Raw genomic sequence first — 13,140 nt, 5'->3', positions numbered from 1 at the left:
CAGGAAAGAATACAGGAGTGGGTTGCCATGCCCTCCTCCAGGGGATCGTCCCAACCCAGGGACTGAACCTAGGTCTCCTACATTAGAAGCAGATTCTTTACTATCTGAGCCATCAGGTAAGTCCTAAGGGCTCATTAATGTCAATGATTATTGTTATTGGCATTTGCATTATCATGATATCATGAAAAATAATTTTATTAAGTCTAAAGTTCACTCAGTGCAATGAAAATAGCCACAAAACTACTTATTTAGGACTACAACTAATTTACTGCTGTTTTCTAAACCTACAGCTTATTTTAGATTTGACTCATCAATTGGGTAGAAAAAAAAAACTTCCAAAATTGAAAATAAGTGACTTACCTTTAAATATCACTCCATTTACCTACTGGAAGCTTGGGAAATGAAGGACCAAATAAGAATCAATTCTGACAACACTTCTTTGCAGTTTGACAGCAGAGAAGAACATAAGCCACAGAAGTGCAACTGTCAATGATGGTGGAATTCAAATTTAATTTCCATATGACAGAAAGAGGTGAAAAAATGGGTGTCTCTAACATTAAAATTTTCACAATAAAGTGCTTGTGAAGGTAATTGCTCCAAACATTATGACAAATTAAGGCACTACCACTGATTACTACACTGAAGACAGAGAATAAGCACTAATTATGACCAAGGGAAGACTTGAAAAACATTCAAGTCGACTGTCATAGAAATGCCAACCCACAGGCTGAGCTGGACTTTCAGTTTTAGAAAACAAGAACAATTTTGAGTCATACTGGGATGTCAGTGGGGACCACAGATACTGCTGTAAAAATTTCCAATAGAGTGTTTTGCCTATGTTCTCCTCTAGGAGCTTTATAGTTTCTGGTCTTACATTTAAATCTTTCATCCATTTTGAGTTTATTTTTGTGTATGGTGTTAAGTATTGTTCTAGTTTCACTCTTTTACAAGTGGTTGACCAGTTTTCCCAACACCACTTGTTAAAGAGATTGTCTTTTCTCCATTTTATATTCTTACCTCCTTTGTCAAAGATAAGGTGTCCATAGGTGTGTGGATTTATCTCTGGGCTTTCTATTTTGTTCCATTGATCTATATTTCTGTTTTTATGCCAGTAACATACTGTCTTGATGACTGTGGCTTTGTAGTAGAGCCTGACGTCCGGCAGCTTGATTCCCCCAGTTCCATTCTTCTTTCTCAAGATTGCTTTGGCTATTCAAGGTTTTTTGTATTTCCATATAAATTGTGAAATTATTTGTTCTAGCTCTGTGAAAAATACTGTTGGTAGCTTGATAGGGATTGCATTGAATCTATAAATTATTTTGGGTAGTATACTCATTTTCACAATATTTATTCTTCCAATCCATGAACACAGTATATTTCTCCATCTATTAGTGTCCTCTTTGATTTCTTTCACCAGTGTTTTATAGTTTTCTATTTATAGGTCTTTTGTTCCTTTAGGTAGATATATTCCTAAGTATTTAATTCTTTTCATTGCAACGGTGAATGGAATTGTTTCCTTAATTTCTCTTTCTATTTTCTCATTATAAGTGTATAGGAATGCAAGGGATTTCTGTGTGTTGATTTTATATCCTGCAAATTTACTATATTCATTGATTAGCTCTAGTAATTTTCTGGTAGAGTCTTTAGGGTTTTCTGTGTAGAGGATCATGTCATCCACAAACAGTGAGAGTTTTACTTCTTCTTTTCCAATTTGGATTCCTTTTATGTCTTTTTCTGCTCTGATTGCTGTAGCCAAAACTTCCAAAACTATGTTGAATAGTAATGGTGAGAGTGGGCACCCTTGTCTTGTTCCTGACTTTAGGGGAAATGCAATTAAAAAGAATACATTTGGATCAGTTCTAATGAGGTGGATGAAACTGGAGCCTATTATACAGAGTGAAATAAGCCAGAAAGAAAAACACCAATACAGTATACTAACGCATATATATGGAATTTAGAAAGATGGTAATGACAACCCTGTATACAAGACAACTAATCTTTAAATGTATAGGCATAAATTTGTTTCTATTATTTATATTCTTAATGCTTATATGAGTAATTCCCATTTTGAGTATTGTTTATTTGCAAGATTTTTCTTGTTGATTATTGTTACCTGATGTTTCCCTTTTTAGAGAAGCTTTTAAAGGCAGCTTTGACTCTGTTGAGCCTCTCAATTTTATCTTTATTTTTATTGCATTAATACCCTGGTATGCATTAGTTGCTTTCTTTTCTTTATGATTATTCTGTTTGTTTTGCTAACTTTTTAAACTGTATCCTTGTATGCTCATTGCTTTTCTTTTTTATGTAAAGTCTACTACATTGGAAGCCTCAGTGGATAATGTTTTCCATATCCTGTAGGTTTTAGGACTTTGTATTTTTATCCTTCTGTAGTGATGTTGTTTTAAAATGCCATGTACTCAGTGAGTGATATAAATACATTGCAAATTTCAGTTTTCTAATAAAAATTTTTGAAAATTAAAAAAAAATTCCAATAGAAATATTGGGATCTGAGCTTAAGCCTACGAGTTAAACAATAAAGTTATGAGAAGACTTTTCATTTCTTTATGACTCCATTCTTTTAGGGTCTATTTTTGTGATCTACAGAACCATAAAGAAAATTAAGGGTTTTCTATGATTTTAGCCAGATGAAAATTATTGTTTATTCAGATTATTTGGCAAGTCAGAGAAAAAAAAAATGAATTCTGGCAATTATGTTTTTGTACTGTTACTCCAGTATGTTACAGCTTAGTGATTTTTTTTTTTTTCAAGTACTGGGTTTCTTCTCAGTGGAAGTAAATTGTTCAATGTGTTCAAAGTAATGGTCAGGTAATTATGTTATTTAAAATCTTTCAGAAGTTTCTCTCCTGACCAATTTAACAATTTAGGAGAAAAGCTTAATTTTAAGCTCCAGATGAAACTGTTATCACTCTAAAAATTTTCAATCAGATCCAGAAAGACAGTATAATTCTTCTTTGTTGGCAATGGTGATCTTTTAAGGAAGGTAGATCTCCCTATGTCCTGAAGAATGAGTTAACTGGGCAGGTCAAACTAGGGACAAGCCCAGCTGCCCAGGGCCCCTTTGTATTTCTGTATTTAATACTGTAAGTATATGTGCCCTAAAAGTGATTTTGATTAATCAGAGAGAAAGAAATATTTCTAATATTTCAAAGAAAGAAAAGATATATATATATGTATATATATATTTTTTATATGTACTGCTTGCATGTTAAGTTGCTTCAGTTGTGTCTGACTCTTTGCGGCCTGATGGACTGTAGCCCACCAGGCTCCTCCATCCAGAGGATTCTCCAGGCATGAATACTGGAGTAGGCTGCCATGTCCTCCTTTGGGGGATCTTCCCAACTCAAGGACTGAGCCCATGACTCTTGTGTTACCTGCATTGGCAGGCAGGTTCTGTACCACTAGCCACACCTAGGAAGCCCTTGTGTGTAGAACTTGTTTTTAATTCTCACTCCATTCAATATTTGATCTAATCATTCAAGTATTTTTGAATCCCTAGTACGTGGCTTCTAATATTTTACATTCTTGTCAGCAATGGGAAAAATTCAATATAACAAACATCCAAAACAATGTGTTGAAATAGTTATTTACAAAGTACAACAGTAACTTTGAAGATGGAGTCATTAGATATTTCTAGTAAAATAAATGGTGCTTTAGTGAAAATGAATTTGAATTTTGCCTGATTAGAAAAAAAGAGTCATTCAGACATATAAGATGGAAGAACACATCCAGTTTATTGAAAAGAAGGTAATCCATGCATTCATTCCAAATGTGTTTTGAGCACTTAGCACAGAGAAAAACTGTTCCTGGTGCAGGGATGAAACACACAGTCAAGTCCCTGTTCTCAAGGAGCTTAAACTCTAGTAGAGGAAAAGAAACAAACTAATAAGCAAAACACAACATCTTAGTTGGTGAGAGAGCCCTGAAGTGCCACGAAGGAAAAGAAAACACTAAGGGAATGAAGAGTGCCTTAGGGAGGATTGCTGTTTTAGAGAGTGCAGCCAGGGAGGGCCCCTCTAATAAGGCAGCGTTTGAGAAGATGCCTGAAGTGAGAGCACTCTGTGTGCAGGTGTATGTGGGAGAAACGCATTCAAGAAAGAGAGAAAGGTGAGTGCAAAGACCCAGCGAAGGGAACATGGGTAGGCATGTTTGAAGAACAGATTGTACAGATTAATGAAAAAGATTGTGTAAATTTAGTCTGGCTGAAGAGTGGTCAAGACAGACTGGAGGGAAGGCTAGGAATGTGTACTTCAGGTAGACTGAGTAGCATCTCTCTAAGGTCAGTTCAATTCAATTCAGTTCAGTTGCTCAGTCGTGTCCAACTCTTTGCGACCCCAAGGACTGCATCACACCAGGCTTCCCTGTCCATCACCTATTCCTGGAGCTTGCTCAAACTCATGTCCATTGAGTCGGTGAAGCCATCCAATCATCTCATTTTCTGTAGTCCCCTTCTCCTCCTGCCTTCAATCCTTGCCAGCATCAGGGTCTTCTCCAATGAGTCAGTTCTTCCCATCAGGTGGCCAAACTGTTGGAGTTTCAGCTTCAGCACTAGTCCTTCCAATGAATATTCGGGACTGATTTCCTTTAGGATTGACTCCTTGCAGTAAGAGTCTTTTCCAACAGCACATTCAAAAGAATCAATTCTTTGGTGCTCAGCCTTCTATATAATCCAATTCTCAAATCCAAACACGACTACTGGAAAAACCATAGCTTTGACTAGACCTTTGTTGGCAAATTAATGTTTCTGAATTTTAACATGCTGTCTAGGTTGCTCATAGCTTTCCTTCCAAGGAGCAAGTGTCTTTTAATTTCGTGATTGCAATCACCATCTGCAGTGATTTTTGAGCCCCCAAAAATAAAGTCACTTGCTATTTCCACTGTTTCCCCATCTATTTCCCATGAAGTGATGGGACCAGATGCCATGATCTTAGTTTTCTGAATGTTGAGCTTTAAGCCAACTTTTTCACTCTCCTCTTTCACTTTCATCAAGAGGCTGTTTAGTTCTTCTTCACTTTCTGCCATAAGGGTGGTGTCATCTACATATCTGAGGTGATTGATATTTCTCCCAGCAATCTTGATTTCAGCTTGTGCTTCACCCAGCCCAGCATTTCACATGATATACTCTGCTGCTGCTGCTAAGTCATTTCAGTCGTGTCTGACTCTGTACGACCCCACGGACAGCAGCCCACCAGGCTCCCCTGTCCCTGGGATTCTCCAGGCAAGAACACTGGAGTTGGGTGAGAAATCCGTATGCAGGTCAAGAAGCAAGAATTAGAATGGGATATGATCTGCACATAAGTTAAATATGCAGAGTGACAATATACAGCCTTGACGTACTCCTTTCCCAATTTGGAACATGTCTGTTGTTCCATGTCCCATTCTAATTGTTGCTTCTTGACCTGCATACAGATTTCTCAGGAGGCAAGTAAGGTGGTCTGGTATTTCCATCTCTTTAAGAATTTTCCACAGTTTGTTGTGATCCACACAGTGAAAGGCTTTGGCATAGTCAATAAAGCAGAACTAGATGTTTTTCTGGAACTCCCTTGCTTTTTCTATGATCCAATGGATGTTGGCGATTTGATCTCTGGTTCCTCTGCCTTTTCTAAAACCAGCTTGAACGTCTAGAAGTTCACGGTTCACATATTGTTGAAGCCTGACTTGGAGAATTTTGAGCATCACTTTGCTAGTGCATGAGATGAGTACAGTTGTGCGGTAGTTTGAACAATCTTTGGCATTGTCTTTCTTTGCGATTGGAATGAAAACTGGCCTTTTCCAGTCCTGTGACCACTGCTGAGTTTTCCAAATTTGCTGGCATGTTGAGTGCAGCACTTTCACAGCATTATCTTTTAGGATTTGAAATAGCTCAACTGAGGGGAATATGATCTTTGTTTTAGAAAGAAAACTGGTGGCAATGTAGACAACCAAAGTGGAGAGACCAAATAAAAGCCTAGTAAAATGGTCCAAGTAAGAAAAGATGAGGGTCTAAAATCAGACAGTGGTCATCAGATGAAGAAAGATGTAGAAGGCAAAATTATAAGGATGGTCATGAATTGGACTTGCAGAATGAGGGAGTGGGAAGATCCAAAGAGATTCAAAAACTTTTGGCTTGCACAACTAGCTAAATGTCACTATTTGCAAGCATTTGAATTACTAAAGGAGGGTTGTATGAGAACAGAAAACAATGAGTTGTGTTGCACCCAGTGAATTTCAGGGTCCTAAATAATATCCAGAGGGAGAGATTCAGTAGGTAAAAGAATGCATACAACAAAAAAGAACAAACAAGCTTATTTGTTTTTAAATCAGGACTTGGGCTTCTCAGGTGTTTCAGTGGTAAAGAATCCACCTGCCAATGCAGGAGACGCAGATTTGATCCCTGGGTCAGGAAGATGCCCTGGAGGAGGAAATGGCAACCCACTCCAGTATTCTTGCCTCGAGAATTCCATGGACAGAGGGGCCTGGTGGGGTACAGTCCATGGGGTCGCAAAGAGTCAGACACAACTGAGCAACTGAGCATGCATAAAAATATAAACACATATGAAGGTAAACAAATGACCAATAACCAAAATTTTCATTCTATCCATGCACTTGCAGCCCAAGTTGTCCCTGGCCTGATGGAGCTGTGAGGTTGAAGGCTGGGACAGAGCTGCCAAGGTCTCTCACAAAACATTCTCAATTCCTGCTAAATCTAGACCTTTCCTCTCCCCATTTGGAACTTCCATCTCTCCAGGAGACACTTGTTGATAAAGGCTATCCAGCACTTCTCTAGTATTCTATTATTATTGCCTCTCCATACATCACTCAGTAGTACAACAAAGGAAGAGACAACAGGATCCATTCTCTTTAGAGAGCAGAGGAGACTGGAGTTATAAATGCATCAGTTCAGTTCAGTCGCTCAGTCGTGTCCGACTCTCCGCGACCCCATGAATCACAGCACGCCAGGCCTCCCTGTCCATCACCAACTCCCGGAGTACACTCAAACTCATGTCCACAGAGTCGGTGATGCCATCCAGCCATCTCATTCTCCGTCGTCCCCTTCTCCTCCCGCCCCCAACCTTTCCCAGCATCAGAGTCTTTTCCAGTGAGTCAACTCGTCGTATGAGGTGGCCAAAGTATTGCAGTTTCAGCTTTAGCATCAGTCCCTCCAATGAACATCCAGGATTGATCTCCTTTAGAATGGACTGGTTGGATCTCCTTTCAGTATAAGGGACTCTCAAGAGTCTTCTCCAACACCACAGTTCAAAAGCATCGATTCTTCGGCGATCAGCCTTCTTCACAGTCCAACTCTCACATCCATACATGACCATGGGAAAAACCATTGCCTTGACTAGACGGACCTTGGTTGGCAAAGTAATGTCTCTGCTTTTTAATATACTATCAAGGTTGGTCATAACTTTCCTTCCAAGGAGCAAGCATCTTTTAATTTCATGGCTGCAATCAGCATCTGCAGTGATTTTGGAGCCCAAAAAAACAAAGTCTGACACTGTTTCCACTGTTTTTCCATCTATTTCCCATGAAGTGATGGGACCAGATGCCATGATCTTTGTTTTCTGAATGTTGAGCTTCAAGCCAACCTTTTCACTCTCCTCTTTCACTTTCATCAAGAGGCTTTTGAGTTCCTCTTCACTTTCTGCCATAAGGGTAGTGTTATCTGCATATCTGAGGTTATTGATATTTCTCCCAGCAATCTTGATTCCAGCTTGTGCTTCTTCCAGCCCAGCGTTCCTCATGATGTACTCTGCATAGAAGTTAAATAAGCACGGTGACAATATACAACCTTGACGTACACCTTTTCCTATTTGGAACCAGTCTGTTGTTCCATGTCCAGTTCTAACAGTTGCTTCCTGACCTGCATACAGGTTTCTCAAGAGGCAGGTCAGGTGGTCTGGTATTCCCATCTCTTTCAGAATGTTCCACAGTTTATTGTGATCGACACAGTCAAAGGCTTTGGCATAGTCAATGAAGCAGAAATAGATGTTTTTCTGGAACTCTCTTGCCTTCTCCATGATTGAGCAGATGTTGGCAATTTGATCTCTGGTGCCTCTGCCTTTTCTAAAACCTGCTTGAACATCTGGGAGTTCACGGTTTACATACTGCTGAAGCCTGGCTTGGAGAATTTTGCGCATGACTTGACTAGCGTGTGAGATGAGTGCAATTGTCCGGTAGTTTGAGCATTCTTTGGCATTGCCTTTCTTTGGGATTGGAATGAAGACTGACCTCTTCCAGTCCTGTGGCCACTGCTGAGTTTTCCAAATCTGCTGGCATATTGAGTGCAGCACTTTCACGGCATCATCTTTCAAGACTTGAAATAGCTCAACTGGAATTCCATCACCTCCACTAGCTTTGTTTGTAGTGATGCTTTCTAAGGCCCACTTGACTTCACATTCCAAGATGTCTGGCTCTAGGTCAGTGATCACGTTATCGTGACTATCTTGGTCGTGAAGATCTTTTTTGTACAGTTCTTCTGTGTATTCCTGCCACCTCTTCTTAATATCTTCTGCTTCTGTTAGGTCCATACCATTTCTGTCCTTTATCGAGCCCATCTTTACATGAAATGTTCCCTTGGAATCTCTAATTTTCTTGAAGAGGTCTCTTGTTTTTCCTATTCTGTTGTTTTCCTCTATTTCTTTGCATTGATCACTGAGGAAGGCTTTCTTATCTCTCCTTGCTATTCTTTGGAACTCTGCATTCAGATGCTTATATCTTTCCTTTTCTCCTTTGCTTTTCACTTCTCTTCTTTTCACAGCTATTTGTAAGGCCTCCTCAGACAGCCATTTTGCTTTTTTGCATTTCTTTTCCATGGGGATGGTCTTGGTCCCTGTCTCCTGTACAATGTCACGAACCTCCATCCAGAGTTCATCAGGCACTCTATCTATCAGATCTAGTCCCTTAAATCTATTTCTCACTTCCACTGTATAATCATAAGGGATTTGATTGAGGTCATATCTGAATGGTCTAGTGTTTTTCCCTACTTTCATCAATTTAAGTCTGAACTTCGCAATAAGGAGTTCATGATCTTAGCCACAGTCAGCTCCTGGTCTTGTTTTCGCTAACTGTATACAGCTTCTTCATCTTTGGTTGCAAAGAATATAATCAATCTGATTTGTGTTAATAATTTTGCCCTTCCCAGAAAGCAAAGCCATAACCAAAATGGGATAGAGACAGTATCTTTGAAGGAAACAAAGAAGATGAATGAGCTATTGCCTAAGTATTGCTTTTAGATTCATCTTGCATCTTTCAAGAGTTCTTAGATTATTTTTCTTGAAACTATTTGCCATTAAATATGCAACTGAACTACCTGAACCTCTTTCTAATTATACTCTTGGAAACTGAATAAATGGAAATAGTAACTTATAATCACAGCACTTTGATTTTGGATCTTTAGTAAGGTTTACTTTGAAACCCCTTGAGGACACTTAAAAACTGTCAAGCTTTTAATTTAATCCCTTAGACTGGAATGCCAGCAAAAAGGTCAGAGAAACAGAAGGGAATTACTTTGTCAAGAAATTAAGTACTTTAAAATGGCATGAAACTTATTTGTGTAAATGAAAAATAAAAAGGCAACAATCATATGGTCTTTCCAGAAATTATTTATGTTCAAATCCATTTGCCTAATTTTGCTTAATAAACTTGCTGTATCACAGTATTAAAGGCATAATTGTGCCACCAGGATTGTTAAATACCTATTTGAATCATTTTTCAGAAAGACCCTCCTATGTCAAGGCTGCATTTTACTGCATATTACTCATCTTGCTATTTATCTGCTACTTCTTTAAAAAATTAATTTGACTGCTTTAGGAAAGGAAACAGTAAGAAGGCTAAAGTAACAGTGGCTTTATTACCAGGAATAATTTTTAACTTCACACTTTTAAATTTTCTGTATTGGAGCTTGGATAAAAGGTCACATCTGAGAATTATAAGAGCAAAGCTGTCATCAAGAGAAGTCTGAAAACCATTTCTATCTAAGTATATGATTAAAACACCCATAATTATGGGTTCCCATGGGACACCTGAACATAATAGAACTCTGTTTAAAAAAAGTACATAATAACTAGAATGTCTCAATTCCTTTTTTGCTCCAATATGACAGAAATGGCTGGCTTTCCCAAACAGTATGTTTCAAGTGGCACAGTGGTAAAGCATCTGGCTGCCAATGCAGGAGACAGAGGAGATGAAAGTTTGATTCCTGGATAAGGAAGATCCCTCAGAGGAGGAAATGGCAACCCACTCCATGATCCTTGCCGGAAAAAATCCCATGGATAGAGGAGCCCAGCAGACTATAATCCACAGGGTCACAAAGAGATGGACATGACTGAGCACATGCACAGATCTTTCAAATAACTTCAAGAGAGAGAACTCTGGTGGTTGACAGAGGGATGAGGAAGCTCAAAATCTGTAAAGGAGAGAAGAGTAAGACCCCAAAACGTGCAGCTTGATAAAATCTCTCTTTCCCATTTGGTTGTATGAATAGGGTCATTTCATTTATTTTATATCAACTTGTGCAAGGCAATGCTAGGTACATAGCTAATGCTGAATAAATATCAAGTGAACATATAAAATATATTGTTTTATTAAATATATTTTGCAGCCTGATAATAGAGGATATTCTGTTAAGCATATCTAAATATAATATATAGATATAGCTTTAATATAGATATGAATCCTATGTAATCAATAAACATATATAATTTTAATTACTTCCTAGTATCAGCCAACAACTTTTTGGTTTTCTGAATATTGGCTCCATTAAATTTTTTTGAGTTAGATTTTTACATGCTGAGGAAATTTTGCATCAGAATTCGTTCGACATAGTCCCATAAATCTTATTCCCTTTACAAAGTCCATAAAATTTCCCTCACCGAAATTAGAGTGATCTCAGTTTACTATATGAAAACATCTGCGTTCCTACTTTACTGCATTTGTTGATGTCTTTCATTGTTTACATTTATCTTTCCCCTCCTTTTACCACTCACCAATGCTTTCTTCTGTTCAAGCAAGGTAGAATGTAAGGCAGGTTTGCTGAATTTAATTAATGCAGAGGAAATAGCCATCCTAGCAAGAAAAACAAAGTAAATGCTTTCAGAATTTTCCCTACTAGTGAATGAGACTTTCATTGCCAAGGGTAGATAGAGGTTAGGAATCAGGAAGGTGGAAAGAAATCCATTCACAGATAAATCACTTGAAAATAATTTTGAAATTACTGAATTATTTAAATAAAAATTTAAATATCAACGTGTAACTCCAATGATGGAATTCATCCATTTTCAATATTCCAGTTGAGAAAAGCATAAAGAAAGCAAAACTTTGTGGAATAATTAAGAATTTGGATATAGTGTACTGCTGCTGCTGCTGCTGCTAAGTCACTTCAGTCGTGTCCGACTCTGTGAGACCCCATAGACGGAAGCCCACCAGGCTCCCCCATCCCTGAGATTCTCCAGGCAAGAACACTGGAGTGGGTTGCCATTTACAACTGAGCATATATAAGAATATTCCAATAACAAGAATATAACATTGTATATACTAGAAAATTTAGGGAAATTTAATTTAATTTCAATATAAATTGAAATTTATATGTTGTTATCCAGAAGGCATGTTATGGTCTTTCAGGTTTATAAACCACACTGAGATTATATCACATAGTTTTTTGTACTTGAGATGAATATTTAAAGTCAGTGAAAGCCTAAAATCTTAGAAGTAGTTAAAGCCTAAACTTTCATGTCATTTAAATATCTTAAGAACTAAAAATTGCCCTGAGAAATGATAAAGTCAAAAAGTTGGTTAAAGTCAGAAATTAAAGCCAGGAGAGACATGAGGTCAGAAGATTAAAGGAATGGAGTTAGTATTCCCCAAGCGAGTTGGCAGACTGTGATTAAGAATGCTGTGAAAGGAAAACCAGAACATGGCAAGGACAGAGGACTGACAGTCAAGTCTGGATTTGCATCCTGCCTCCATCAGATTTTAACTTTGTCAGTTTGAGTAAATAACATGGCACTCTGTGAATACTGGTTTCAAAGATCAGTGCACTTTTGTAGCCTATTTTAAAAAGAGATAAATGAGAAAATTTATCATTTCTTTATAGCCGATCTATTAAAAGGCTGAAAGAGCTCTCACATCTTTAATTTAAATTCACCAATTAGATAAAAATTTGCTTCACACATAGATATAAATGTAGACAAAAGTATAGATATAGACATAGACAGACATACAGATAGAGACTTGCCTTTTTCTCCAGAAAAATCTGGTAATTACAGGTGCAATGAGATACAGTGAGTCTTTCTATCCCTAAGCATTTTACTCATTACCTCCTAAGGCCAAGGACAGTGTCTTATATAATCCCAATGACATTATCATACATAAGAAATTGAACACTAATGCAACAATAATCATCTTCGAAATATTAGAAATATTCCCATTAGAAATATCCCCAAGTAGTTCAACAATGTAGTGTAGTTATTTTTTCCTCCTCTGATCAAAGATCATGGGGTTATTTTTTAGTATTATGGGGTTATTTTTTAGTATTTTTAAAATTTGGAAAGTGTTTGCATAGCTCAAAATCAAGACTGCATAAAAAGTTATAATCATTGAAGTCTCATTGTCTTTCTCTTTCCCTTCCACTCTCCTCTTAGCAAATACTTCATTCATTTCTGCTTTATCCTTCCCAAGTTTCTTTATTCCAGCACTAAGAGCCAGGATTAGCTATATGATGCTTGGTAAGTTACATGCTGTCTGTTAGTTTTAGTGTTTTTAAAATGAATCTTATTAGGAAAATTATTAGATGCATGTAGTGAGCTAAATATTCTCTATACAAGGCAGATACCAGTATAACAAAAAAGTAAAGTGAAAAGATGGGAACAAATTATTGTAAGTTTTGTGTCCTAATACAATTTCAAATAGTATGTCTTCCATGCTCAGGTACACAAGAAAAACAAATTTTACACACTTTCTCATCTTTTAACAAAATGTTGATGAATGCCTAAAGCGACCCCAATGCACTCAATTTGAAAACCACTAGTTTAAACAAATATGTTGACTCATAAATAGCTACTGTATTATTATTACTCAATTACTGAGTTACAAAGTTTAATGTTCCTTAAATTTTAACAGGTAATAAGTTTCCCCAGGACA

Source organism: Moschus berezovskii, chromosome 6 (genome assembly GCF_049115385.1).
Source record: "Moschus berezovskii isolate FMDL1 chromosome 6, NW_MosBer_1.0, whole genome shotgun sequence".
Taxonomy (NCBI): Eukaryota; Metazoa; Chordata; class Mammalia; order Artiodactyla; family Moschidae; genus Moschus; species Moschus berezovskii.
This window is presented reverse-complemented; position numbering follows the sequence as displayed.